Here is a 26,828-nt window from a genome sequence, read left to right on the forward strand (position 1 = left end):
GGAACCAGGCTATGTGGGGTGGCCAGTCCTCTTCTGGCTTTGCCGGGTGGAGATTATAACAGAACATGGCCAAGATGTTCAAATGTTCATAAATGACCAGCATCGTCAAATAATAATAATCACAGGCAGAACAGTTGAAACTGGAGCAGCAGCGCGGCCAGGTGGACAGGGGACAGCAAGGAGCCATCATGTCAGGTAGTCCTGAGGCATGGTCCTAGGGCTCAGGTCCTCCGAGAGAGAGAAAGAAAGAGAGAAAGAGAGACTTAGAGAGAGTCTGTATATATACAGTACCAGTCAAAGGGTTGGACACCCCTACTCATTCCAGGGTTTTTCTTTATTTTTTGTATTTTCTACATTGTAGAATAATAGTGAAGACATCAAAACTATGAAATAACACATATGGAATCATGTAGTAACCAAAGTGTTAAACAGGGCTCCCGAGTGGCGCAGCGGTCTAAGACATCTCAGTGCTAGAGGTGTCACTACAGACACCCTGGTTCAAATCCAGGCTGTATCACAACCAGCCGTGATTGGGAGTCCCATAGGGCGGTGCGCAATTGGCCTAGAGGCATCCATTTTTGGCCAGTATAGGCCGTCATTATAAATAAGAATTTGTTCTTAACTGACTTGCCTAGTTAAATAAAGGTTAAATATATATTTTTTAAATCTACATATATTTTAGATTTGAAATTCTTCAAAGTAGCCACCCTTGGCCTTGATGACAGCTTTGCACACTCTTGGCATTCTCTCAACCCGCTTCATGAACTTTGAAAGTTTCTTCAAGTGCAGTCGCAAAAACCATGAAGCGCTATGATGAAACTGGCTCTCCATGAGGACAGCCACAGGAAAGGAAGACCCAGAGTTACCTCTGCTGCAGAGGATATGTTCATTAGAGTTAACTGCACCTCAGATTGCAGCTCAAATGAATGCTTCACAGAGTTCAAGTAACAGACACATCTCAACATCAACTGTTCAGAGGAGACTGCATGAATCAATCCTTCATGGTTGAATTGCTGCAAAGAAACCACTACTAAAGGACAACAATAATAAGAAGAGACTTGCTTGGGCCAAGAAACACGAGCAATAGACATTAGACTGGTGGAATTCCAAATTTGAGATTTTTGGTTCCAACCACCATGTCTTTGTGAGATGCAGAGTAGGTGAACGGATGATATCTGCATGCGTGGTTCCCACCATGAGGCATGGAGGAGGAGATGTGAGGGTGCTTTGCTGGGGACACGGTCTGTGATTTATTTAGAATTCAAAGCACACTTAACCAGCATGGCTACCACAGCATTTTATCTAATTTGCTCTTAGTGGGACTGTCATTTGTTTTTCAACAAAACAATGACCCAACACACCTCCAGGCAGTGTAGGGGCTCTTTGACCAAGAAGGAGAGCTGCATCAGATGACCTGGCCTCCACAATCACCTGACCTCAACCAAATTGAGATGGTTTAGGACGAGTTGGACCACAGTGTAAAGGAAAAGCAGCCAACAAGTGCTCAGCATGTTTGGGAACTCCTTCAAGACTGTTGGAAAAGCATTCCAGGTGAAGCTGGTTGAGAGAATGCCTAGAGTGTGCAAAACTGTTATCAAGGCAAAGATGGTCTACTTTGAAGGTTATTTGTTTAAAATGTTTTTGGTTACTGCATGATTTCAAATGTTATTTCATAATTGATGTCTTCACTATTATTCTACAATGTAGAAAATAGTAACAATAAAGAAAAACCCTTGAATGAGTAGGTGACTGAACTGTATATATACAGCTCTGGAAAAAAATCAGAGACCATTGCAAAATTATCTCTGTTTTCTCTGGTTTTACTATCTCTAGGTGTTTGGGTAAAATTCACATTTTTGTTTTATTCTATGAACTACCGACAACATTGATCCCAAATTTTATTTTGAGCATTTATTTGCAGTAAATGACAACTTGTCAAAATAACAAAAATATACATTGTTGTCAGACCTTGAATAATGCAAAGAAAATAAGTTATTCATTTTTAAAGCACCCCCAGATCATCACCGATCCTCCACCAAATTTCACAGTGGGTGCGAGACCTGGAGAGGCCTACAAGCCACAGTGTCTCGCACCAATTGTGAATTTTGGTGGAGGATTGGTGATGATCTGGGGGTGCTACAGCAAGCCTGGAATCGGGCAGATTTGTCTTTGTGAAGGACGCATGAATCAAGCCACGTACAAGGTTGTCCTGGAGGAAAACTTCCTTCTGCTCTGACAATGTTCCCCAACTCTGAGGATTGTATTTTTGCCACACAACCAGGTCAATCAAGGTGTGGATGGAAAACCACCAGATCAAGACCCTGTCATGGCCAGCCCAATCTCCAGCCCTGAACCCCATTGAAAACCTCTGGAATGTGATCAAGAAGAAGATGGATGGTCACAAGCCATCAAACAAAGCTGAGCTGCTTGAATCTTTTTTGCTCCAGTAGTGGCATAAATTCACCCAACATCAATGTGAAAGACTGGTGGAGAGCATGCCAAGACGTATGAAAGCTGTGATTGAAAATCACGGTAATTCCACCAGATATTGATTTCTGAACTCTTCCTATGTTAAAACATTTGTATTATTTTCTTTGCATCATTCGAGGTCTGACAAGACTGCATATTTTTGGTTATTTTAACCAGTTATCATTTTCTGCAAATAAATGCCCAACTATTTTTATTTGTGAGAAATGTTGTCAGTAGTTCATTTTACCCAAACACATACAGTGTACCTATAAATAGTAAAAAACAGAGAAACTGATCATTTTGCAGTGGTCTCTTAATTTTTTCCAGAGCTGTATAGTTGCGTGATATTATTGCGTTTTGCAACACTGTTCCCACCGTCGATCTAAGATTAATTGTTTTGACCACTAAAGTCTAGCTTCACTACACGCATCACTGCTTTGATTGGTGCAGCTAAACCACAAGTTTCTGTCCTATAATGAACAGGGACCCGCGAAGGAAAATTCAAGGAAGTTATCTATTTTGTTGTGTGATTGTTACATTTTTTATTTTTATTTAATTATTTATTTCACCTTTATTTACACAGGTAGGCAAGTTGAGAACAAGTTCTCATTTACAATTGCGACCTGGCCAAGATAAAGCAAAGCAGTTCGACACATACAACGACACAGAGTTACACATGGAGTAAAACAAACATACAGTCAATAATACTGTATAAACACGTCTATATATACGATGTGAGCAAATGAGGTGAGATACGGGAGGTAGAGGCAAAAAAAAGCCCATGGTGGCAAAGTAAATACAATATAGCAAGTTAAACACTGGAATGGTAGATTTGCAGTGGAAGAATGTACAAAGTATAAATAAAAATAATGGGGTGCAAAGGAGCAAAATAAATGAATAAATAAATAAAATAAATACAGTCGGGAAAGAGGTAGTTGTTTGGGCTAAATTATAGGTGTGCTATGTACAGGTACAGTAATCTGTGAGCAGCTCTAACAGTTGGTGCTTAAAGCTAGTGAGGGAGATAAGTGTTTCCAGTTTCAGAGATTTTTGTAGCTCGTTCCAGTCATTGGCAGCAGAGAACTGGAAGGAGAGGCGGCCAAAGAAATGTGTATTGGTGTTTCGTGTCCGATACAACGTGCATTATGAGCAGTCATTATAGCCTATCATTTAACTTCCCCTGTGAGAACCATGAGCACTGGCTGACTTGGCATTGCTGTACCGCAGCCAATGCCTGCATACCAAAGTTTACACTTTGGAGATAACAATAGATGGCGAGGTCAAATATACTGGTTTCCATTTGTGGTGAGTTTGCTCTCAATGCTTATGACAAATCCAGCTCCAGATCTAGCCTAGCCATCTGACTAATCTTTTGTTAACGGTGTAGTAAAAACAAACATAAGGCTAGCAAAATAGCTAGCTTCACTGACAGCTGTCAGTTCCTTATTTATTGATGTTTCTCTACTCCACATAGAAATCACCACTACGTTTTTCCCCACCCCAATTTGGGAATATATATTTATAAGTAGCATGTGTCATTCTTCAGAGGTGGAAACTAAACAAGCAATTATGTCGAAATAAGGCCGCAGGGTTCTCTGGTAATTGCATATGGTAATTGAGAGGATGATTGGTAAATTGGATATGAATGCTGACATCAAACAGCTGACATCAGTGGCATCTGATAACACAACTATGATTGACCTAGTTTCAAATAGTATTTATTTTCTTTTAAATACTTTGAACGTCGTTTGATGAGCCTGCATGGAGTGCCAGATGGGCGGGGTTTGCACTTTTGGGACTATTGGTTCCATTGCGCCAGGAAAACGTGATATAGGCAGCTAAATTATTTGAAAGAAAACAAGTACTATTTAATCCCAGGTCTGAATGGTGCTTGTCCTAAGATATGTAACCTATCTTTTTGTTGGAAAATGACAACCTAACCCTAAGTTTCCATGACTTTTTCCACCGACCACAGCAAGATCTACTGGACGGACTGGGGTAACACTCCTCGTATCGAGTATGCCAACATGGACGGCTCCAACCGCTGCATCATCGCCGACACACACTTGTTCTGACCCAACGGGCTGACCATCGACTACGCCGGGCACCGCATGTACTGGGTGGATGCCAAGCATCACGTCATCGAAAGCGCTGACCTGAATGGACGGAACCGTAAGGCCGTCATCAGCCAAGGTAAGGACACCAGGGAACCAAACACAGATAGAAACACACAGGACATGGTTAAAATTGTTATTGCCAAATTAATGTTTGGCCAGAAAATAAGATGGCTAAGTGGGACAACAACACTTCACAATTATATCAAGTACATTTTCCCTCAACAAAGCATTTATCAGCAAAGTCAGTGCTAGTAGGAAAATATATGAATGCCTTTTTTTTGCAAGGGTGAGGGGTGGCATTGGGAAGGGTAGTAAAAAGGTAGGGTTTAAACATTTTCAGAAGATGGGTAGGGACTCCCCTAGTGATGCACCGATATGACATTTTCGGCCGATACGATATCTGATATTTACCTTGCCAAAAACCCCTGATAACAAACATTTTTTTGCGGCCTTTTAAAGGTTACACACACACCACACTGACCAAAAAGTTATTTTGTTGCCATTTACGTATGTCTCCATTACCAGTAAAACATAATCAAAACCTATTTCTTTCAATAACTTGCTGTGCTGTTTCGTTGTTCAGTCGTTTCATTCTCAACCAGGATTTCATTATACATGTCAAGCAGTGAAGTTTCAGCTCTGTCTGTCCGTGGCCTCTCTTCCTCGGTGCGCACTGTCACTTTATCCATTTCCATCTTGTCCAGCTGTGTGTGTAACATTTCACGTAAACCCTGTTTCTTGTCTGCATCGAAGTAGCGTTCCTTATACAAAGCACCGAGCATGGTGGCGACACAGTAAAGAGAGAATGCCACTGAATCACGAGTTCACAGCCTGTGTTTGCAGTTTTGTTGAGCAGGCGTTTCAATGCCATTACAGAGGGTATCACATCTGCTGCAGACACAGTTGATGAGCTTATTTCTCTAGTCAGTTGTTCGAATGGAGTAAGCTAGTGTGTTCATGTTTCCAAGTTTCAAACATGTTCTAAAAACGCAAATTCATGAGCATGCAATACGACTTCCCTACGAATCCTCGACGAACCACTGTGCTGTCAGACTTAACATGCTCATGGGGCTGATATCGCTGGTCCAAATGTCAGCCGTGCAGCTAATAGCAGTGATGCTATTACTGTGTAACTCCAGTAGGGCAACATCTGAAAAATGTGCTCAACCAGTCAGTGAAAAATAGCAGAGAACGGTTGATTGTCAAGGGCAATGAATTCCATTATCTTGCCGTTAATGGATTTTGCCTTTGAGTTGTCTTGCTGAAATGTTCTTACTCTTTTAAGGACTTGGTTGTGACGCCAAGTGTAGTGTCCTTGGGTGAGGCTTGTTTTACACCCTGTGAGAATGTGCCTGAGGTTGGCTGGCATGGAACAGAGGGCACAGTCCGGATCTTCACCATACCATTGGTGAAGATTAACTGGTGTTGGAAGGACGTCATATGTTGCTCTGATGGAAAAGCTCAACCGCCTCGCTTCCATGGCCCACAGATCCTTCCAGCTGATCTTCCTCTTAGGTACAGTGAGTCAGTGTGGCCGTGGCTTGTTCTATAAAGCAGACAGGCATCGAGCCTATCATTTCTAATGCATTCAATATATTATTATTACAGTCTTTTACCATTCTCATTGTCGGAGTGGACACGTTGTTTGCGGACTGCACAACCGCGGCTACAGTTTTGAGGAACAAGTTTTAGTTTATTTAATTTCAGAGTTGTCAATTTATTCATTGCATTTTATTTGTAAGGCTCCAGTCAATGTTGAGTAAGGACGCACACCTGCTTATGCATAGACGTAGGTCTAGGCTACCTGTCCTGCGCACAAATGTAGGCCTGTAAATTTCTGATTGTCTTAACTCACCACCACTGTGGAGCTTTTCAAAGTACATTTTTTCCACCTCAAACAGCAAGTAAGCAAAGTCTGTTTTTACATCCATTCAGAATTACAATTGTTCCTCAATGTAGCCTATTTGAAAAATATTTCCAGCTCTCTTTCAATAACCTCTCTACTCGGTGTGAAAGGGGAAAACATTTCCTGCTCTGATCCGTTGGAAACTTCATAAAAAAGGACCCTGGGACTAAACACCTCCCTCTGCAACTGGATCCTGGACTTCCTGACAGGCCGCCCCAGGTGGTAAGGGTAGGCAACAACACATTTGCCATGCTGATCGTCAATACTGGGGCCCCTCAGGGGTGCGTGCTTAACCCCATCCTGTACTCCCTGTTCACCCACGACTGCATGGCCAAGCATGATTCAGTTTGCTGATGACACAATAGTGGTAGGCCTGACCACTGACAACTCTGAGACAGCCTTTAGGGAGGAAGTCAGAGATCTGGCAGTGTGGCGCCAAGACAACAACCTCTCACTCAATGTGAACAAGACAAATGAGCTGATCAAGGACTATAGGAAAAGGAGGGCCGAACAGGCATCGACGGGACTGAGGTGGAGCGGGTTGAGAGCTTCAAGTTCCTTGGTGTCCACATCACCAACAAACTATCATGGTCCAAACACACCAAGACAGTTGTGAAGAGGGCACGACAACACCTATTCCCCCTGAGGAGACTGAAAAGATTTGTCATGGATCCAAAATATCTACAGCTGCACCATCGAGAGGATCCTGACCAGTTGCATTACTGCCTGGTATGGCAACTACTCTGCATCTGACAGTAAGGCGCTACAGAGGGTAGTGCGTACGGCCCAGTACATCACTGGGGCCAAGCTTCTTGACATCCAGGACCTATATACTAGGCGGTGTCAGAGGAAAGCCCCAAAAATTGTCAGACTCCAGTCACCAGAGTCAAAGACTGGTCTCTCTGCTACCACATGGCAAGCGCTACCAGAGCGCCAAGTCTAGAACCTACAGATACACTATGTTAGTCAGTAACACACTTGCTCAGTAACACACGTGCACACTCACTCACTCACTCACTCACTCACTCACTCACTCACTCAGTGCTTCTAACTTCTCCCCCCCTCTCTTCTCCAGGTGGGCGTAACCGATGTGGGACCAACAACGGGGGCTGCAGCCACCTCTGTCTCCCTGGCAACAAGACCTATACCTGCAAGTGCCCCACGGGCTTCAAGAAAGTGGACCAGCATAACTGTGCCCTCAGTGAGTATACTTACTGGCCTACAAGAATCAAATCAAATTTATTTATATAGCCCTTCGTACATCAGCTGATATCTCAAAGTGCTGTACAGAAACCCAGCCTAAAACCCCAAACAGCAAGCAATGTAGGTGTGGAAGCACGGTGGCTAGGAAAAACTCCCTAGAGGGCCAAAACCTAGGAAGAAACGGCCAAAGGCCAAAACCTAGGAAGATACCTAGAGAGGATGTTTTTATGTGAAGATTTAGAGTTGTAAATCTTTTTGTGTTCATTTAGTCATTACTTTATTCTAAGTATAAACTCAATGTTTGCTAAGTACATTTTCAGTCCAGTTAGCTGATGTTAAAGAGCAACCACTTTCAACCTCTTTTTCATTATCTTCAGCACAAAACCAGTGTCTACATATGTGAAAACGGCATATTTATGCATTTTATATATATTTTTAAATACAGTGATTTTTTTTAAAACACTATGACATTTGCGGTGATGTGGAGAGCAAGGAAATACCCTCCCTCTGGCTAGAAACTCATTCCAGGTTTTGAAAATCACGTTTCTTACTTTTACTCCACTTTGTGAAGTCACAGAGAAGCATTTGTTAGACCTTTCTTCTTGTCTTGCTTTTTATCTAGCTGTTTTCACATATGTAGACACTGGTTTGGTGCTGAAGATAATGAATATGAGGTTGAAAGGTGGTGGAATTGCCCTCACTAGAAAGCCAAATACATTGCTTCATTCTAAGGGGTACGCTAGTGTGGACAATTCGAACAGAGCCTTGGTGTATGTTGTTGTGATGACGCCGTTGTTAAACCTAGAGCACTGACAGAAGACCTTTGGTCTTTGATCAGGTCTTGACAAGTTCCTGCTTTTTGCCTGAAGGACGGACATCCGACGAATCAGCTTCGACACCGAGGACATGTCGAATGACGTCATCCCACTGGCCAACGTACGCAACGGTGTGGCACTGGACTGGCACGCTGAAGAGGGCTTAATCTATTGGACTTGACGTCACCACCGACTCCATCAACCGGGCCCAGTGGGACGGCTCAAGGCAGGAGGTCAGTTCTGCCCCATATTATTTTCTTTCTAAGTTAGTCATTTAGCAGATGCTCCTATCCAGAGCCACTTACTGTACAATGGAAGGTGCTTTCAATTAAAGTAAGTGAGACAACCACCCATTAAGATCATCACAAGTAAAATAGCTAGTAATAGAGAACGAAACAGTTTAGTGTTATAGTGGTGGATGTTTTGTCTAATCCTTGATAAGATACACTTGTTTGGGGGAATAATTTTAGCTGATGAGATCAGAGTATTGAGGAAAGTCCCTTGCACTTTACTTTTAACCAAATGTTGCCACCTATGAGTGTGGCGACAGCTGTTTGACTTTGTTGCTATGGGGGAGTATTTCATTGAAGTTACTGTACTGTATTGAAATTAATTGTTATTGTGTGTGTCAGGTGGTGGTGGACACCAGTCTGGAAAGTCCAGCCGGTCTGGCTATTGACTGGGTGACCAACAAACTCTACTGGACTGATGCAGGTAAAATGGTGTTCTAGATTTAACGATAGGGTAGTTGTACCACTGTGTATCATGTCAGCTATAGACTACCAGGAAGTCTTTATTGACTAGTCTTTATTGAGTAATTTGTTGTACAAACAATAATTAATTGTGTGTGCGTGTGTGTGCACGTGTGCGTGACATCAGGTACAGATCGTATCGAGGTATCTAATGCAGACGGGAGCATGCGTACCATCCTGATCTGGGATAATCTGGACCGACCCAGGGACATTGTGGTTGACCCAATTGGAGAGTGAGTCAGAGGTCAAGGTTAATATCAGGTGTCAGATGTCCAATGACACCACTGACAATAGTTTAAAGAGTAACATGTAAACACATTTTTTTTCCAATCAGTCGAATAAGTAAGTAAAATACTACTGATGGAAATATCAGGTATAGTCCTCCCAAAAAGTTAGCACTGCATGGATTTTGTTGTTTACCACAGACACCTAATCTGAACATACAGTATACAGATTACTTTTGCATACCACAATCATGTATAGTTTACTGATGCATGATTTTCCCTGAGTACCATAGATACATGTACTGGACAGACTGGGGTGTGAGTCCTAAAATAGAGCAGGCAGGGATGGACGCATCTAGCCGTATCGTCATCATCTCTTCCAACCTGACGTGGCCTAACGGACTGGCAATTGACTACCAAACACAGGGCCTGTACTGGGCCGACGCCGGGATGAAGACCATTGAGTTTGGCAACTTTGACGGCTCAGACAGACAGGTGAGGTGGTCTTGAAGGGATAGTCTTTAAAAGTTGTGGCTTATTTTAAACATATTTTTATTTTTGTATGGGTATTTAAATCAATGAGACTTTTTAATCTGTAAATCAGTATACTGGCTAATATTTTTATTCACCGTCCCTCTCCCCTCCATTGGTGCCCAGGTGTTGATTAGCAGTCAGTTGCTCCACCCCTTTGGACTGACTCTAGATGAGGAGAAGCTCTATTGGACAGACTGGCAGTCCAAGAGCATCCAGAGTGCCAACAAAATGACTGGCCTGGGATGACAGACACTCGCCGAGAACCTGGAGAACCTCATGGACATTCAAATGTTCCACCGCTACCGCACCACCGGTGTGTGTGCGCATGTGCGTGTGTGTGCGCGCGTTCCCTGTTGGCCCTCTGAGTATTTTGTGACAAGATACTAGACCGCAACACCAGGTCCAGTGACCATTCCTGTCACAAGGGCGGCAAGGTAGCCTAGTGGTTAGAGTGCTGGACTAGTAACTGGAAGGTTGCAAGTTCAAACCCCCAAGCTGACAAGGTACAAATCTGTTGTTCTGCCCTGAACAGGCAGTTAACCCACTATTCCTAGGGTGTCATTTTTGTTCTTAACTGACTTGCCTAGTTAAATAAAGGTTAAATTAAATTAAATAAACTAGGGGGATTAGGGACCAGGTAAACTGATCCTATATATGGGGTTCAGCACCTGGGGCTAATACCAGGCTGAAGCACCACTGATCAGAGTAGGGATGTCAAATGTTCAGCCTGCTGCACATACCCCGTGGAGGCTTTAGTTAAATTGTTAAATTGTGTTTGAGATCATTTTTAAACTGTTAAATGAGTGAGACATACATGTCATTGTTGCAATAGTTTGTGAGTGGGCAACATATACCAAATTTTATATTACACTCTCTCCCACCTCTGTCACTCACTCTCTAGTGCGGACCCCCTGCGCAGTGAATAATGGGGGCTGCAGTCACCTGTGTCTGTTGGCCCCACCCCCTAAAGGCTCCAGCTGTACCTGTCCTACTGGCATCAACCTTCAGCTGGACGGAAAGACCTGGGCACACGGTAACATAGCAACAATATCATATTATTATACTACCAGCACCCATTGTACAACAACCCATGGTAGATTGGATGTTTTGGTGCCTCTGCAATTTAGACACCTGCTTGAGGACCTTATTACTGATGAATGACCTTGTTGTGTTTCTGCTTGCATTTTGTATTTTCTGAAATTCAGAGCTCTTCTGTAAAAGAGACCTTGGTCTCAGTATGACTACCTGGTAAAATAAAGGTTAAAAAACAACAATATACCATATCTCATCATCTTAACACAGTTAACTACAGAGATATTGATGTGTGTAAATAAACTACGTCTTCCAAGGTACTACAAGTAGATTGATAACAATGGTTCATTGTTATAACAAAATATTGTCTCGTCGTTGATTTAAAGGAGAGAGAAAAAAACATAGTTTAATATTTTGTTCATTAGCATGCTGTTGATATGGTCCCAACAACTGTGCATGTCACCAGTAAAGTTTTCAAGATGAAACACTTTCAGTAAAAATCTGAAAGTGGGATGATAATGTGTTTTGCATTATCATCACACTCTTTGCTTTGTACTATATGTGCTCTATCTTGAAAACGTTACTGCTGACATTATTTATTTACTACCTTCACCGCCAAGGCCCAAGCTGTGATACAGTATTTGCAGCCCATTGATTCTTAAAGAATATCACTTACCAATGCCTCAAACTTAGTTGAACTGTATAACCTCATCATAATCCTAAATATAAGGTAGTTTTATGCCATGTCCTGTACTCTCCATACTGATAGTGTTGTGTCTCTTGGTTGTAGGGATGAGTAGTTTCCTGATCTTTGCACGGTGTACCGATATCAGGATGGTCTCTCTGGACAGCCCATACTTTTCTGATGTGGTGCTGGCTGTCAACGGATCCATGAAAAACACCAGCGCCATCGGGGTGGACCCCAAAGAGGGTATGTGTGTGCATATGTGCGTGTGTTTCAGCTTTTCTGTGATCTCAGTGTGGTATGAACAGGAAAATGATGATGATCTTGCAGTTACACTACTGTTCAAAGGTTGGGGTCACTTAGAAATGTCCTTGTTTTTTATTAAGGAAAAGCACATTTTTTGTCCATTAAAATTAACATCCAATTGATCAGAAATTGAGCGTAGACATTGTTAATGTTGTAAATGACTATTATAGCTGGAAACAGCAGATTTCTTATGGAATATCTACAGCAACCATCACTTCTGTGTTCCAATGGCACTTTGTGTTAGCGAATCCAAGTTTATCATTTTTAAAAGGCTAATTGATAATTAGAAAACCCTTTTGCAATTACGTTAGACTTCAGTACAGCTTTTGACATTATTGATGCTGGAAAAACTGTGCTAACAGGACAGCCCCCACAATAATTTTATAATTCATTTCTCTCAGCCAATCATCAGTAATTTGTTTAAGTGCTTGTTGAGTGTCCTTCCCTATAAGCATGCTGAAATTCTGTTGTCAATTTGTTTACTGTAAATTTTTCCAGAAGTTTACTAAGGGTTGGTAACAGGCTGATTGGTCGGCTACTTGAGCCAGTAAAGGGGGCTTTACTATTCTTGGGTAGTGAAATGACTTTAGCTTCCCTCCTGGCCTGAGGGCACACACTTTCTAGTAGGCTTAAATTGAAGATGTGGCAAATAGGAGTGGCAATGTTGTCTGCTATTATCCTCTATCCAGATTGTCAGACCCCGATGGCTTGTCATTGTTGATAGACAATGACAATGATGATTTTTTCACCTCTTCCACACTGACTTTACTGAATTCAAAAGTACAATTCTTATCTTTCATAATTTGGTCCAATATACTTGGATGTGTAGTGTCAGCGTTTGTTGCTGGCATGTCATCCCTAAGTTTGCTTATCTTGCCAATGAAAAGTAATTGAAGTTGTTTGCAATATCAGTGGGCTTTGTGATGAATGAGCCATTTGATTCAATGAATGAAGGAGCAGAGTTGGCTTTTTCACCAAAATGTAATTTAAGTTTGCACTATCATTCTTTCTATAATTTTAGTTTCATAGTGTAGTTTATTTTTATTTAGTTTAGTCACATGATTTCTTAATTTGCAGTACGTTTGCCAATCAGTTGGGCTGCCAGACTTAATTGCCATACCTTTTGCCTCATCCCTCTCAACCACACAATTTTTCAATTCCTCATCAATCCAAGGGGATTTAACAGTTTTTACAGACATTTTATTAATGGGTGTATGCTTATTTGTAACTGGAAAAAGTATTTTCATAAATGCGTGAAATGCAATTCCTGTGCTGGTTTTAACTACCCTGGTAGGTTAACTGACAACCTGATCCAGGTTACAGGTTCAAGTTTTTACCTGAGTGGGTAGCTTGATGACAGCCAGTCAATATTTAAAATCACCCAGAAAATATACGTTTCTCTGTTGATATCACATACATTATCAAGCATTTCACAAATATTATCCAGATTCTGACTGTTAGCACTTGGTGTTCTATAGCAGCTTCCCACAAGAAATGGGGCTTTATGTGAGGCAGAGGAACCTGTTGCCATATTATTTCAACAGTATTTAACATTAAATTGTCTCCAAGATTTACAGGAACGTGGTTCTCAATATAGACCGCAACACCGCCTTCGTTGGCATTTTTCTGTCTTTTCGGTAGATGTTATAACCATGTTTTGCTACCACTATCTTCAAAGGTTTTATCTAAGTGCGTTTCAGAGATAGTCAGAATATGAATGTCATCTGTTACAAGCAAGTTATTGACCTTGTTTCTTAAGTTCTTATGTTAATATGGGCTATTCAGATTTTTTATGCTTTACTGAGAAGCTTACCAGAGGTAGACTTACTCATGTTATTTACATTGGAGCTGATAGTGCAGGGTGAGCTGCATAAAGTGGTCTTCCTACTATTGCACACTGCCTCAGTGCTTACAGTGTAACTGATTTATAGGCTCATGATTACTGCTTACAATAGCTGTAGGATAAACAGATGTATTCGGTGCAATTAGGGTACATAAATTAAATTACTTCCATTGTGTTTGCCAATTGCCCCTAAGATCATGTACATTGATGCAGCATTAAGAAAAATAAAAAGTAGGTGGGCGTGGGTTCCCCTGTAGTTTATGTAGGTTTGTTACTTGCTTGCTACGAGTAGCTACTTCTCTCCTGTAGTCCTCCGCAAGCCAGCAGTTGCTACATTGAAATTCAGCGCGGTCCACATTGTTCCGGAACAAAGCAAAGTAAACACAGCTCCTGCAATGCTGGAAACGTTCAATAGCGGCCTCCATTTGAGACCGCCGGCTAGCCAGCTAGGAGGAATCCCTGGACAGATAGCAGCGCTCACAGCAATTTAGCCCAACAGAGCCACAGGATTCAAAATAAAAGTATATAAAAACACTGTCAGCTTTTAAACCGAGGTCTTTAGTTCAGGTTTCGGTGTTCGACAGCATTCAACAGCAACAAACATACGGTGCGCTCTAATGACGTAGTAGTGTCGTCTGGATTCACCTGGTCACCTGGATGTTATTTTAATGGACAAAAAATAGGCTTTTCTTTCAAAAAGAAGGACATTTCCAAGTGACCCAAACTTTTGAACGGTAGTGTAGGTTTTGCAGTAAAAATACATAGTAATATATTCCATCTTTCAGACTAGAACTGTCTTTGAGAAAAAAATCTCATTTTTTTCATTGTGATCTGAATGTGCACCAGTGGTGGTCAGTGCCATTTAAGATGAGGAAGCACAATTTTGAGCATGGCCTTATTTCTATTACAGCATAATGGATGATTGTCATTCATATTTCATTCACCCAGCTCAATATAACATCAATAGGTTAAGGCTACTACATGATACCTACATTTGCCAAATAACCATCATGAAGTTGCTCCATCCTATCCTATGAATTAAAGTTTACCACGTACATGCACAGGTCGAGAGAAATGTTTTCGTAATCAAGGTGACAGACAGCGAATGATGCATTCAATACAGCCTTGCACACTTTTCCCTACATTTAGCTGATCTAGGGTGTTGTCATTAGTCCAGCAGTTGCTAACGAGAGTTTCTATTGGACAAATTTAGGTATGTTGATCCCAAATTTGTACCGTTTGCTTCCGTTTAAGAAACGTTTTTCAATAGAAATCGGTGAAATTAACACACCTATGATCACCCGCAAACACAGTTCACTTTCATAGCAGCCACAGACAAACAGCGTGATCACTTTGCCCGTTGTGTAATTCTTTCTCGCATATACGCTGTCCTCCTCTCTCCTTTCCCTTCGCTTGTGGACTTCATTGCACAACCCATTAGCTGTTTGTAACCAGGCGAAAAAACATTTAAGTCAAACCTTCATACCATAACCGCTACACACAGTCTACATCGTTGTCACCATATTTGCTAATGTCATAATCAACATAGCTAATAGAACTAACATGTTAGTAAACCCGCTATAATCATACAGTGTACAGCAAGAAGTTTAGCAGCTACACCGGCGGGCCCCAGTGGCAATACATTTATAAAAGCAAAAGCTTATCTTGACTTGGAAGAGTTCCAGTGTTGGATAGCCATAGGCAGCAAGTTAACATAGCATCCCTCTCTGTTTGAGCTGGATATTTGAGTAGGCAGGAAAAATATATATATTGAAAAAAGGCGGAAGAACAAAAAAATTATATATATATACACAGTTGAAGTCGGAAGTTTACATACACCTTAGCCAAGTACATTTCATACATTTAGACCTAGTAAAAATTCCCTGTCTTAGGTCAGTCAGGATCACCACTTTATTTTAAGAATGTGAAATTTCAGAATTTTAGTAGAGAGGAGAGAATTATTTATTTCAGCTTTCATTTCATCACATTCCCAGTGGGTCAGAAGTTTACATACACTCAATTACTGTTTGGCAGCATTGCCTATAATTGTTTAACTTGGGTCAAATATTTTGGGTAATCTTCCACAAGCTTACCACAATAAGTTGGTTGAATTTTGGCCCATTCCTCCTGACAGAGCTGGTGTAACTGGTGTGAGTCATGTTTGTATGGTTGCACACGCTTTTTCAGTTCTGCCTTCAAATTTTCTATAGGCTTGAGGTCAGGGCTTTGTGATAGCCACTCCAATACCTTGACATTGTTGTCATTTAGCCATTTTGCCAAAACTTTGGAAGTTTGCTTGGGGTCATTGTCCATTTGGAAGACCCATTTGCAACCAAGCTTTAACTTCCTTACTGATGTCTTGAGATGTTGCTTCAATATATCCACATCATTTTCCTACCTCATGAAGGCATCTATTTTGTGAAGTACACCAGTCCTTCCTGCAGCAAAGCACATGATGCTGCCACCCCAGTGCTTCACGGTTGGGATGTTGTTCTTTGGCTTGCAAGCCTAACCCTTTTTGCTCCAAACATAATGAAGGTCATTTATGGCCAAACAGTTCTATTTTTGTTTCATCAGACCAGAGGAAATTTCTCCAAAAAGTACAATCTTTGTCCTCATATGCAGTTGCAAACCGTAGTCAGGCTTTTTTTAATGGCAGTTTTGGAGCAGTGGCTTCTTCCTTGCTGAGTGTCCGTTCAGGTTATGTCTATATAGGACTCGTTTTACTTGACTTTTGTACCTGTTCCTTACAGCATCTCACAAGGTCCTTTGCTGTTGTTGTGGTATTGATTTGCCCTTTTCGCACTAAAGTACGTCCATCACTAGGAGACAGAACGTGTCTCCTTCCTGAGCTGTATGATGGCTGTTTGGTCCCATGGTGTATATACTTGTTTGTACAGATGAACTTGGTACCTTCAGGCATTTGATAATTGCTCCCAGGGATGAACCAGACTTGTGGAGGTCTACAATTTTTTTTCTGAGGTCTTGGCTGATTTCTTTTGATTTTCCCATGATTTCAAGCAGAGAGGCACTGAGTTTGAAGGTCGGCCTTGAGATACATCCACAGTTACACCTCCACAGGTACACCTCCAATTGACTCAAAGTATGTCAATTAGCTTATCAGAAGCTTCTAAAGCCATGACATCCCAACATGTCAGATCGTGCTGCAAGGAATCTAGCTGGCCTCCGGCTACATCATGGTACTACCCCAGAAAGTGCTTTTGAGGCTACTGAAGACCTTCATTGCAAAACTGTGTGTTTTAATTAATTATTTGGTGATGTGAATATAGTTAGTATAGTTCTATCTATAAAGGATAACTCTTAATGTTTCACGGATGTGCACACGCTGTTCCATTTGCACGCACTAACACTAAACAGTGACAAACAGTATGTCTTTCAAACCTTGCTGTGTGTGTCTACTGCCCCCTGCAGGTAAAATGTACTGGTCAGACAGCACACTAAATAAGGTGAGGAGAGCTAACATCAACGGGATGGCTCATGAGGATATCATTGCTACAGGTAAGGGAAATAATCAATTAACTTTATTTCATAAAGCAAAACATATCTGAATCACATTACAGATCGTACTAGGCTAGTGTCTTTTTTGTCTTTCTGCTGTATTACAGAGGAATATTCATTTGTTTTTGTAAAAGAAATGATCTGTTGCACTGAAATATTTCAACTTCTATACTTCTGCATACCCTTCGTTTCTCACCTTTCTCTTCTCACTAACTTTATCTTCCACACTTCTTTCTTTCCTTATTTCTTTCCGGATTGAGGTGGCAAACCTGCACGGCTCCATGAGGAAAGTTCTGATCTGGCAGAACCTGGACAGCCCACGAGCCATCGCCCTCTACCACGAGATGGGGTAAGGAGTTTGGCTGTCAGTCAATTAAGGTTCACTGTGCACAGCAGTGTGTTTAGCTCCAGGTGCTGATTTTGCACTTGTTTTTCAATTAAAATTGATTTTTTTATCCACTAATCATATGCAGACTGTTAGTTAGTTCCTGTGTGTTTTATTGCAGGGCAATAAATGTTGACCCGTCGTGAATTACAACCCAGTAATTTAGATTGGGCAATAGTTAGCCCTCCTTTGTCGGTCTTCTCTCTCCTCCAGGTATATGTACTGGACAGACTGGGGGGAACATGCTAAGTTGGAGCTTGGTTTTGATCAGTAACAACCTAGGCTGGCCTAACGGACTGGCCCTCGACAGTGCCGGCTCACAACTACTGTGGGCTGACGCTCACACAGAGGTCAGTCGCCCTGTCCAAAACGCTAAAGCTCCCGAGTGGCACAGTGGTCTAAAGCACTGAATCTCAGTGCTAGAGGTGTCACTACAGACCCTGTTTCGATTCCAGGCTGTATCACAACTGGTAGTGATTGGGAGTCCCATAGGGCAGCGCACAATTGGCCCAGCGTCGTCTGGGTTAGGGTTTGCCCGGAGTAGGCCATTGTAAATAAGAATTTGTTCTTAACTGACTTGACTGGTTAAATAACATTTGAATAAATAAGGCAACCAAGCCTGAGAGCTACAGAGTGTGCAGGCTTTTGTTCCAGCCCAGCTTTAGCACAGCTGGGTCATGTTTAAAGTAGGACTCACCATAGCAAAAGCATTTTGCCACTGAAATGACAGGTAAGTGTTCCTATTGGAGAAGAAGAACGGAGAATATTCATTGAATTATTGGCGGCAGACCTGAACGGGCTGAACCGCCTAACCCTGGTATCCCCAGTCCAGCACCCGTACGGCCTGACCCTACTAGGACCACACATCTACTGGACCGACTGGCAGAGCCGTAGCATCCAGCGGGCTGACAAAACCACCGGCGCCAACACAGTCACTGTACGCAGCAACCTGCCCGGGCTCATGGACATACAGGCCGTGGATAGAGAAAAGCCACTGGGTGAGTGTATCAATGGCACACTAGCCTCGGAACAGCAAAGAGGAAGGTGTGGGTAGAGGTTCTCCTTGGTCCCCAGACTATTGCACATGTCCCATAAAAGCATTGTACATCAACCATTCAAAGTTGGCCTTAGTGGGAGTGACTGTAGAACTATATGGGACTATGTCATTTAATTTTAGAAAATGACATGACTGCAAAAAATCTGGTAAGGTTGTTTGTTTGGTGTATGTTTGGAATTGAGTGGCACTTACCCATTTGCTGTCCTCCATTTGTCCCCTGTATTCTCTATTTATTGTTTGTCTTCCCTCTCTCACTTCACTTTCAATGGAATCAGTTGCCTGTATGTAATGGGAATGTCTTGAAACCAGTAAATATTCTGCTGCTACCCCTATTTGTGTACCTGCAACAGAAGTCTGACCTAGTTTTCTCCTCCCCCCCTCTCCAGGTTCCAATAAGTGTGGTAGAAGGAACGGGGGCTGTAGCCACATGTGTCTGCCCCGCCCCAACGGTACTTCCTGTGACACAAATGACCACACGGATGTGCATGTGCATGTGCCCGAGCTGCACAACGTCATCTCACTGGACTACGACAGCGTGGACGGGAAGCTGTACTACACCGATTTCAGCCTGGATGTTATCAGGTATGCTAAAAAGACACTCCCACACTAAGTGTACAAAACATTAGAAATACCCTCCTAATATTGAGTTGCACCTACTTTTGCCCTCAGAACAGCCTCAATTTGTTTGGGCATGGACTCTACAAGGTGTCAAAATGTTCCACAGGGATGCCATGTTGACTCTAATGCTTCCCACAGTTCTGTCAAGTTGGCTGGTAGTGGATCTCTAAACCAAATAGATCGTTCCATCTCATCCCACAGATGTTCAATTGGATTGAGATCTTGTGACTGGGCAGGCCACTGCAGTAAGCGGATTCCTGGACAATCCTAGCCTTGTGACATGGGGCATTATCCAGCTGAAAAAATATATATGTGCAGATGAATACATAGCTGCCATGAAAGGATGCACCTATTTGGCAGTGATATTTAGATATCCTGTGGCATTCAAACGTAGCTCCACATTTATCAAAAGACCTAATATGTGCCATGAAAACACACCCCACACCATCACACCAACACCATCAGCCTGCAATGTTGAAACGCAGCATGATGGATGCATGTGCTCATGAGGTTTTCTCCAGTCCCCCCATCAGCGTGTAATAGCAGGAACCCTGGTTTCATCAAACCAGGCAATGTTTTTTAAATTCTCCAGTTTCCAGTGTTTTCGTTCCTTAGCGCACTGCTACTGCAGTTTCTTGCAGTTGCAGTGTGAAGTGGAACTCTAAGGTCATTGGCTGTCAGACGAGTTTTGCATCATTTGATGGGTCTTTGGGGACCAATGTTGTACTGGACTGTCAGTTGACTAACTTTAGTCCGTCTGTTGCTCTGCACAATTTGTGTTTTCAACCACTGGTCTGTCGTTGGCTGGATGTCCTTTGGGTGGTGGGCCATTCTTGATACACACAGGAAACTGTTGAGTGTGAAAAACCAAGCAGTGTTGCAGTTCTTGACACTCAAACCGGTGCGCCTGGTACCTACTACCGTACCCTGTTCAAAGGCACTTGAATCTTTTGTCTTTTGTCATTCACCGTCAGAATGGCACACATACACAATCCATGTCTCAATTGTCTCAAGGCTTAAAAATCTATCTTTAACCTTTCTCCTCCCCTTCATCTACACTGATTGAAGTGGATTTAAAAGGTGACATCAATAAGGGATCATAGCTTTCAATTGGATTCACCTGGTCATTTAAAGACCAGGTGTTCCGAATGATTGTACACTCAGTGTATACACACACACAATATGTACAGTACACTCTTACTCACACACACACACACATGCATGCATAACAAAACAGGCAATTTCTCCTTGTCACTTTTTCTTACTATTTGGGGTTTTAACTCTTTGCAATTAATGTTGTCGAGCAATAGTTCGGCACTCTACCAATAAGATTTAATTGAATAATGTATATAATTGATTGATTTGTTGACTGATTGATTCATTGATTGACTTAACTTCTCATGTGCTGGTCAAACGGGCCAACTTGGATGGTACAGGAATGGAGACAGTGATTAAGCCAGGGTCTGAAGACCACTGATGGTCTAGCTGTGGACTGGGTGACCAGGAATATGTACTGAACGGACACAGGTCGCAACATCATCGAGGTGGCACGACCGGACGGGACCAGCCGCAAAGTACTAGTCAACAACAGCCTGGATGAACCCAGGTCCATCGCTGTGTTTCAAAAGCAAAGGGTGAGAGGAGGATAGAGGGGGGAAGGGTGTAGTGGAAGAGATTTTGTGAGTGTTTGTAAGTGCGTGTTTGTGTGTTTGTGTGTGTGTGGGGGTGGGAACCGGGTTGTCATTGTTTCATTGGTCTCTCTAGGTACCTGTTCTGGACAGACTGGGGTCCCATTGCTAGGATTGAGCAGGCACACCTAGATGGATCAGACCGTAAAGTTCTGATTAACACAGACATGGGCTGGCCAAACGGACTCACACTGGATTACGACACACGCAGGTTAGAAAGAGAGAGTGGGAGGGAGAGAGTGGAAGGGAGGGGGATGGTGACTGGGAGGGAATAAGGGAATGACAGAGATGAAGAAGAGAGTGGCAGTGGTAGGGAGGGAGGGCGGGAATAAGGGAATGACAGACAGATATGCAGGAGAGAGAGGGAGTGGTAGGTAGGGATAAAGAGGGGGAATGAGAGACAGAGATACAGGAGAGAGAAGGAGTGGTAGGTAGGGAGAAAGAGAGGGAAGGAATAAGGTAATGGCAGACAAAAATACAGGAGAGAGAGGGAATGGTAGGGAGAAAGGGAGCGCAGGTATAGTTTATGGTAATAAGTCTTGTTCTGGGGGCAGCCTTCCAGAGTGGTCACGAGCTGGCACAGCCACAAAGGCATAATCTGCCTTAACCACACTGCTAACCCTAATGCCTAACCCTTCAATTAAATTAACTCTAAATTGGGCATTTGATTAATTGTTCAGCAGTCTTATAACTTGGAGGTAGAAGCTGTTGAAAGAGTATTTTGGTCCTAGACTTGGCACTCCGGTACCGCTTGCCATGCAGTAGCAGATAGAACAGTCTATGACTTAGGTGACTGGAGTCTATAACAATTTTTGCGGCCTTCCTCTGACACCGTTCTGTATATAGGTCTTGGATTTACATTTACATTTACATTTAAGTCATTTAGCAGACGCTCTTATCCAGGACAAGATGTCATCCCAGTGAAATGGGCCATATGTAACCCACATAGCGCTTTATGGTCAGATGCCGAGGAGACAGGATGAAACCGGTGAGGGTGAATGGTGCAGCTGTAGAACTTATGAAGATCTGGGGACCCTTGACAAATCTTTTCAGTCTCCTGAGGGGGAAAATCTTCACAAGTGTCTTGGTTGTTTGGATGATGATAGTTTGTTGGTGATGTGGACAACAAGTCATTTGTAGAGCTCCACTTCAGCCCAAGATGCTAATGGGGCCTGTCCGGCACTCCTTTTCCTATTGTCCACGATCAGCTCTTTTGTCTTGCTCACATTGAGAGAGGTTGTTCTCCTGGCACCACACTGTCTACCTGGTCTCTGACCCTATAGACCACATATGTCAGAGTTTGCCACATCCGGCCCTAGAAGGTTTTTTACGGCCCCTGGGATGATCTTGATTTGTTATTAGAATGCCCGCAGACCGCAGCAAGCCGGCAGCCCGCAGATCTTTTACACGCACCAATACTACATTTCCCACAATGCAACGGTGACGCACCGAGCAGTAGGCTGCTTCATTTCAATATTTATTGGCACAGCAGTTGTCAGCATCACAGTAAAATTAACTTTCAGATACCCATCAAAAATGGCAAAACGGAAGGTGGACACTGAGAACCGGGGTTTCAAACAAGGTGGGAGTCGGAGTATTTGTTCACGGAGGTAGCTGGAAAACCTGTGTCTTCTGTGTGGAGAAAGTGTGGCGGTACTGAAAGAGTATAATCTGAGACGACATTATGAAACGAAACACGGACAAAAACAAGAATATGGACATGGAACAAAGGCTACAAAAGGCAGAGGAATTAAAACGAGGCCTCAAATCTCGACAGGCTCTGTTCAAAAAAGCCAAATCACAAGGCCAGGCTGCTGTCAAGGCCAGTTTTATTTTGGCAGAAGAGATCGCCCTAAATCATCTGCCATTTACGGAGGGGGATTTCATCAAAAACTGCATGATTAAAGTTTGTGACAGAAGTTTGCCCAGAAAAAGGCAACTCTTTTTAAATGTGAGTCTGAGCAGAAACACCATTGCCCAGAGTAGACCAGTTGTCCATCAATCTAAAAGAGCAGCTTGTGAAAAAGGGAAAAGATTTTTATATTCCTTGGCTGTGGATGAGAGCACCGACATTTCTGACATTGCCCAGTTGTCAATTTTCATCCGCGGAGTGGACTCCAGCCTAAGCGTGACAGAGGAGTTTTTGGCTTTACGTCCTATGCATGGCACAATACGGGGCATGATTTGTATGAAGAGGTGTCAAGATGTGTAAATGAGATGGAGCTGCCTTGGGAAAAATCGTGGGTTTGACAACCGACGGAGCACCTGCGATGTGTGGACACAGGAGCTTTGGGGAAGATACGGGAAAAGATGCAAGAGGAAAACGCGACAGGTGAGCTGACAGCTTATCATTGTATCATACACCAGGAAAAAGCCTTGAAAATGGAGCATGTAATGAGCATCATCTGCGCACAGTTAACTTTATCAGAGCCAAAGGTTTGAATCACCGCCAGTTCAAGGCATTTCTGACAGAGTTAGAAACTCATGGTGATTTGCCTTATCACACAGAGGTGCGATGGCTAAGCCAGGGAAAGGTGCTTAAAAGATGTTTCAACTAGCTTCCTGGAGGAGATTTGTCTGTGGACAAAAAAGGGAAAGACACAACACAACTCCGAGACGAAATGTTTCAGAAATGGCTTTTCTGTGTGACATTACGAGTCATCTGAATGCAATGAACTTGCAGCTGCAGGGTCGGGATCGTGTCATCTCTGATATGTACAGTACAGTGAAGGCATTTAAAACCAAACTGACTCTGTGGGAGACGCAGATGGAAAGAAAATTTGAGCCACTTTCCCAGCTGCCAGACCATGAAAGAGAAGCTCTCTACCCTCTGAGCGCACAGTTGGCTGATAAAATAGGTATGCTTGCCGCTGACTTTACATTTGCTGACTTTGAAGCACAAAAAGCAGGTTGGAACTGCTCGGTAACCCATTTGCTGTTGACGTGGAAAGCTCACCACCAAACCTCCAAATGGAGTTGATTGACCTCCAATGCAATGATGCACCCAGTGGCAGTGGGTGCCGGAGTTATGTTTCCTCCCTGACACAATGCCCCAGCTGCGCATCCAGGCTGCTCAAACGTTGTCTATGTTTGGCAGCACATACCTGTGTGAACAACTGTTTTCTTGATGAACTTGAACAAAACATCACACAGAAGTCGACTTACTGCTGAACACCTCCACTCAATTCTGAGGATTTCTCAGCTCAGAGCCCGAACATTGATGAACTTGTGGAAAAGATGGGACATCACCAAGTATCACCCTCAACCTCAAACAAGTGAACATTACTGCAATCACATATTTAGAGTTTTTACTCAGTTCAAGGAAAAGTTTAATATTTGTTTTCACTGCATGTTACTTCTCCTTAAACAAAGTGTTGTTTTTGATTAATAGATTTTTGCACTTTATTTTATTGTATTTCAATCCAATTATATTTTAAAAATATTTCAGTTGAGTGGATGATAGAAAATTGCTATTATTGTTTTTTTCTTTGAAGTAAATTTAGCCCACTTTTGCTAAAATAGAAAATATAGGCTACTGATGGTGCCTTGAATACCGGTTTCTTTCATTTAATGTTCATGTTATGGGGATTTTTATATAAAGGAAATTTGTCTTTTGTGTCTGTTGAAAATTAAAGATTACTGACAGAGCCATAAGAAAATATTGCTTTATTTATCTGATCATATTGGAATATATTTGTTAGGTTTTCAGTAGGTTCAATTAGGTTCACTAGACTATATGCGTCATTTAAAAATTTTTCAATGAACATTCGAACAGTCCGGCCCTCGGCTTGTAGCTAAATTTTTTATTTGGCCCTCCGTCCATTTGACTTTGACACCCCTGTGCTATAGACTGTCTCATTGTTGTCAGAAATCACTGTTGTGTTGTCAGAAATCTTAATGATGGTGTTGGAGTTGTGCTTGGCCACGCAACTGTGGTTGAACCGGGAGTACAGAACGGGACTAACCACGCACCCCTGAGGGGCCCCAGTGTTGAGGATCAGCGTGGCAGGTGTTGTTTTTTCTCCCCAATTCTGTGGTAGTTAGTGTCTTGTCTCATAGCTGCAACTCCCGTACAGACTAGGGAGAGGTGAAGTTCGAGAGCCGTATGTCCTCCGAAACACAACCAAACCAATCCACACTGCTTCTTGACACAATGCACACGTAACCCGCAAGCCATCCACACCAATGTGTCGGAGGAAACACTGTACACCTGGCGACCGTGTCAGTGTGCACTGCGCCCAGCCCGCCAAAAGAGTCCCTAGTGCGCAATGGGACAAGAACATCTCTGCCGGCCAAACCCTGACATCTCTGCCGGCCAAATGTTTGGAAAACTTTGTGCTGCCCCATCGGTCTCCCAGAGCCTGGACTCGAACCCAGAATCTCTAGTGGCACAGCTAGCACTACGATGCAGTGCCTTAGACCACAGCACCATTTGGGAAGCCCAGCAGATGTGTTTGTTGCCTACCCTTACCACCTGAATTGGGGTGGGGGTGCATCAGGAAGTCCAGGATCCAGTTGCAGAGGGAGGGGTTTTGTACCAGGATCCTTAGCTTTATGATGAGCTTTGTGGGGACTATAGTGTTGAACGCTGAGCTGTAGTCAATGAACAGCATTCTCACATAGGTATAGGTGTTCCTTAGTACAAATCCTAGTAATCCACCAGGCCCTGTGGCTTGATTACACAGTCGTCTGGAACAGCTGGTGCTCTTATGCATGATTCAGTGTTGCTTGCCTCGAAGTGAGCATAAAGGCATTGAGCTCGTCTGGGAGGCTTGTGTCATTGGGCAGCTTGCGGCTGGGTTTCCTTTTGTAATCCGTAATATTTTTCAAACCCTGCCACATCCGACGAGCATCAGTGTAGTAGGATTCAATTTATATCTGCATTGACACTTTGCCTGTTTGATGGTTTATTTAAGGGCATAGCGGGATTTCATATAAGCGTCCGGATAAGTGTCCCATTCCTTGAAAGTGGCAGCTCTTTAGCTCGGTGCAGATGTTGCCTGTAATCCATGTCTTCTGGTTGGAGTATGTACAGTGGGGCAAAAAAGTATTTAGTCAGCCACCAATTGTGCAAGTTCTCCCACTTAAAAAGATGAGAGAGGTCTGTAATTGTCATCATAGGTACACTTCAACTATGTCAGACAAAATGAGGGGAAAAAATCCAGAAAATCACATTGTAGGATTTTTAATGAATTTATTTGCAGATTATGGTGGAAAATAAGTATTTGGTCACCTACAAACAAGCAAGATTTCTGGCTCTCACCGACCTGTAACTTCTTCTTTAAGAGGCTCCTCTGTCCACTCGCTACCTGTATTAATGACACCTGTTTGAACTTGTTATCAGTATAAAAGACACCTGTCCACAACCTCAAACAGTCACAGTCCAAACTCCACTATGGCCAAAACCAAAGAGCTGTCAAAAGACACCATAAACAAAAGTGTAGACCTGCACCAGGATGGGAAGACTGAATCTACAACAGGTAAGCAGCTTGGTTTGAAGAAATCAACTGTGGGAGCAATTGTTAGGAAATGGAAGACATACAAGACCACTGATAATCTCCCTCGATCTGGGGCACCACGCAAAATCTCACCCCGTGGGGTCAAAATGATCACAAAAAAACCTGCAGAGAGCTGGAACCAAAGTAACAAAGCCTGCCATCAGTAACACACTACGC

At 42.8% G+C, this 26,828-nt stretch overlaps 1 pseudogene; it reads left to right on the top strand.

Moving 5' to 3' along the window:
• The first annotated feature begins 4,580 nt into the window (after nucleotides 1-4,580).
• On the top strand, nucleotides 4,581-25,234 carry LOC124034875 (annotated as a pseudogene).
• The last annotated feature ends 1,594 nt before the right edge of the window (nucleotides 25,235-26,828 follow it).

Source organism: Oncorhynchus gorbuscha, linkage group LG05 (genome assembly GCF_021184085.1).
Source record: "Oncorhynchus gorbuscha isolate QuinsamMale2020 ecotype Even-year linkage group LG05, OgorEven_v1.0, whole genome shotgun sequence".
NCBI lineage: Eukaryota > Metazoa > Chordata > Actinopteri > Salmoniformes > Salmonidae > Oncorhynchus > Oncorhynchus gorbuscha.